This window comes from Oryzias melastigma, linkage group LG6 (assembly GCF_002922805.2).
Source record: "Oryzias melastigma strain HK-1 linkage group LG6, ASM292280v2, whole genome shotgun sequence".
NCBI classification, from domain to species: Eukaryota; Metazoa; Chordata; class Actinopteri; order Beloniformes; family Adrianichthyidae; genus Oryzias; species Oryzias melastigma.
In genome coordinates, this window is record NC_050517.1 from 17,815,618 (window position 1) to 17,820,226 (window position 4,609).

Genomic DNA, 4,609 nt, shown 5'->3' on the forward strand with positions numbered 1-4,609 from the left:
ACCCGTCGCCGCAGCAGCAGCAGACCCGGGCGGGGGGGCTCCGTCCGCCTCGGCCCTGGAGGAGGACGACAAAGGACGCTCCGCGGCAGCGGCGGCGCCTTTCCTTTTCCGGTAATGATCCTTCCGCAGGTTCACCTACGGAAACCTTGTTACGACTTTTACTTCCTCTAAATAGTCAAGTTTGATCGTCTTCTCCCGCCATCGCTGTATGAGCTTTTACCATCGTCACCCGAAGCCCCTGTATCCTCAGATGAGGAAACCTCCGGTTCAAACTGGTAGGGCTGTACACCCTCCGAACCCTGTGTCGTTAAAATTCCCGTGTTTAATGAAGGCTCATCACCTTCATCCAAAGAAATATCCGCTAAATCGTGGTCTACGTTGCTTCCCAAACCGTCCGCCATTGTTGTTTACACTCTGGGATCCTGAAGTGACGTCACGCGCAGCCCCCGCCCATCACCACCTATCGCCCAAATTTAGAGCTGTGCACGACCATAAATGATCAATAAAATCGCGCTGGATCATTTTAAGTGAATATTTTTATCGGATTCGTTTTCCAAGTTCCATTGACTTTCTAAATGAAAAAAAAAAAATTGCCACTGCACGAGGCCTCTAAGTTTCTAATTGTCATTTTGGGGTTCTGAATGGTGGAATTGGGCCTTGGAAGCTCTGTTTAATAGTCTCCTAAAATTATTATGTTTCTGTCCCACAGGTGGAACAATTGTGAAGAAAAAACAAATAAAAACTGAAAAATCTGCCAACAGAAAGAGAGTTTATCCACGAGGGAGAAACTTTAAAGTCAACTGCCAATTATACAAGTATGATTACACAAATACCAGACCTTAATGTGCAAATGAAAGCCAAAAAAACTGCAAAGGTTAATTAGTTTGATAACTGTTTAGTCTCAACAGCACAATTAGAAAAAGAAAAAAAACATGGATTTTTAAAGGTTGAAAGCTTCTTTTTTTTCTAATAACACACAAGACTCCTGGAGCAATGAACTTTAATGAACTGATAAAATGTTGTAAAAAGTTCATTTTTAATGACGTGAGACAGAAAATGTGAACTGTTGCTAAAGGTGGCCACTGAGCAAAGTGATTGAACCTACTGTGTTCTCTTTATGATTGTATTAATCTAAATTTAATACGTGTTAAGAAGCAGGTAAAGTTTTATTGTGTGTTGGTACATAAATCCTTGGAACTGAAACAGCATAACGTGCAGGATTTTCAAATGACTCTACAAGTAAAGCAAAAACTGGCGCCACGAACGTCTGAGCAGGGGATTCAGAGATCTTTGCTTTTATACTGTCAAAAAATTAGAAACAAAGCTGTCAAGACTAATACACACTGTAAATCAACACACAGCCCTAATGATGCTCTCTCTTCTAAAGTATAAATGAACCATGACGGAGGGCGTATGCAGGGTAAAGAAAGTGTTTGTCATACACAGCTTTGGTTTGTTGTGCTCTTTCCCAGGCTGCTTGGATTCATTACCACTTAGCCCTTGGCAGAACTCGCTTTTTCAAATGACTGAACTGGAGGATGATTACAGACATGCAGCGTCCAGACACCAGGGGATGAGGATGTCTTCTCCACCCGCTCACACGCAAGCCTAACCCGCCGTTTAAAACACTCTCCTCTGGCACATTTTGGCTCCAGTCTCCCTCATTCCAGTGTCATGCCTTCTGTACTAATCCAACTAAAGTACCAAAATTAAACTAAAGATTGAAATATTTGCCAAAATTTCAGAGTGGATTAAACAAATGACTTTAGCTTTAGCTACTCTGAACTGAGTTTCATATTAATTTGAGTCAATTAGCTGAAGAAAACTCAGTTTGTATCTAAATGAATGTAGTATTTATCAAAAATAATATCTATTATTTTTAATCTCACGAAGAAGACAGGTTTAATATGTTGTTTTTGCAGCCTTCATCGTGTTGCTTTTGTTCAAAGCTTCTCTATTCACCAGGTACTCCCTTTTAATTTCTCCAAACCCACGCTCTCACCCACAATGCACCTGGAGAAAGGCCAGGGCTGCTGTTAATTTGGCCTCATTATTAAGTTAAATGCAGCTCTGGCAGCAGCGCTAGAGCTAATGAGCAAAGCTGAACTGTCTGTTCTGCTCCCAGCCTCTTGTCCCAGACATAAAACAAAATAAGAGTCTGGAAAATGAGTCAAGGGCTTTTCAGATCTTAATTGAAGTCATGAATGAAACCGTCTCTGATCTGAGTTAAACTAGCTTTGACTCAGAGGTGCCGTCATTAAACAATCACAGAACCAATACATGCTAAACAAAACATCTTCTGGTTTTTCTAATTCCAGACATATTGTGTGCTGCGTATATTCATGGGTTTCTCTTTGTGTGTAAGAGAGACCCCTTGTGTTTCATAACAGTGGGCGTAAATGTACAAGTTTGTGTTTGAGCTGTGTGGGTGGTTGAGTTTCTGTTTGGGTGGTTCTCTGGACAGAGAAAATCTTAAGGATGAGCTTCAAGTTTAAACAAATGGACAAAACTGCTGATTTGTGTGGCAGACGGATTACAGTGCTGGACTGCCACTCCTGTTAGTCACTTCTATCACTTAAATCAAGATCGTGAGAGGCTGTGAGATCTAGGAGTCCTTCTGTTTGGATAACTTTGAAGGTTTTATCTCTGCAGCCTCACTAAATTGTCCAAACATGACCACACTGGCACTGATTTGCACTCCATTCCAATCCTGCTTAGCCTGACCACACATTGATAATGTTTTTCTGGGAGATACTAAGTAAATAGCTCGCCAAATGTTTGAAACCAAATCAGTTGCTTACAGAGATCTGTAAGAGGCTTTATTTCAATATTAAAAAAAGAAAGAGCAAATCTCTGCTTAGATTCAGCTAAACTTTAGTTAATAAAGGGAGTAGCCTTTCGGGGAAAAGGAACGTGGGAAGAAGATGATGGCAGTAAGATTTTTCAGAGAATTTGGCTTTTATTTTGAAACACTTTTGACACAAACAATTAAATACAGTTTTAGCCCAACACTAACATTATAAGCTTTATAACATGCAGTATTGGTCTGGAAAGACAGTATCAACTGAACTCTTGAGCTAAGAAATTCATGGGAGTATGAATTTAATTCCCAGTATGCGGATAAAAACAAAAGTACTGCAATGTTGCAAACTCAAGTACACTTAGTAGTTTTTATTTTTCTATATTTTTTTGTATTATGTCCAGTCCATCACCACTGTGTTACCAACTCCATTCTTACTTCCTAATCCTATTAACTCTCGTTTATTTGAATATATGAATTGATTTTCTTTAAAACTGTTCTTGCATTTTTTGTTGAACAAAAAAACAGCTTTAAGTGAGTTTTTATGGTAAAAAATTTTATTTGTGAAAGTAGCTTTGATTACTTTGTATCACTAGCTATGTGAAAATTTGGTTTAATTATTGAAGTTGTTTTTTTACTTAAAATAGAAATCAATAGAAATTTAAATAATGAATCAAATAGTAAATTTGTGATTAAAACAAAATCAATTCAGTATTTTACCCTCTCTATATAAAAGAAATTAACCCTAAAATTAGGTCAATTGCTCATTAAATGAGATTGCCTTATCAATCAGTGGTCAGAATGCCTAAATAAACACACGATAGCTTAATATTAGCCAAAATTTTGAAAACTATTAAATATAACACTTAAAAACTGTCTCTAATCTAATTCCTGATCCACATGAATGTGTGTACAGCTTTTAAAGTTAATCATGAATGTTAGAAAAAGGCTAACTATAATATTTAATTCAGTTTTCTGCTTTAATATTTTACACACAGGATTGTAAGTGGTTTTGTACCTGTTTAATTGGGAGACAGGCCAGACATATTCTGCCAGAGCGGATGAATACATAAGCCGTCTGATTCGCCTGGTTTCCAGACTGTTACATGTAGGTATTGTGGGTACATTTTGACTATAGTAAACACAGACCTGTACTACAAAGACAGAGGAAAGTAAGAAAACAAAAAAGTCGTGCTTTGAAAGGAAACACAAGTGAATAGTCAGTAAAAAATACAAAAGTTTACATCTAAGAAGAAGATAACAGTCAGAAATGTCAAACCTAATCAGACCTTTTTGGTTTAAAAAAATAAATTGGTGGTAAAAATGTTCTGGTTTTAATTTTTCTCTAAATCGTCGAGAGTTGTAGTCTAATTTTTATAGATCTAAACTAATGAAAATAAAAACAGTTGACAAAGAGTCACCCAGGAGTTTTATTAAACTTTTTTTTTTGTGATTTGTGAGTGAGGCTAAAGATTTTAAAATATATTCTTTCAAAGTTTTATTTCTTTTTTTATTTGTTTGTATAAATTTCCAGAAGTGCCTTATGTTTTGGCGGCATCCAGCAGCTTTGTCCTTCATTCCAAACCTGCTGTTTGTGTGACAGCCAGCAGCACATTCCTGTCAGAGAATCGTCGTCTTTAAAAACTGCTGCTGATAAAGAGCACTTACCCATCTTTATAGTAAGTTCAAGAAGAGGCCAGTAGCACAATGGAGAAGAACAAGCTGGCTGTAAAACTGGTGTTTGGCGAAAACTACCACATGCCAAGAAATCAAAACAGAGTCAGAGAAGAAAAAGAGTCGTATATATAC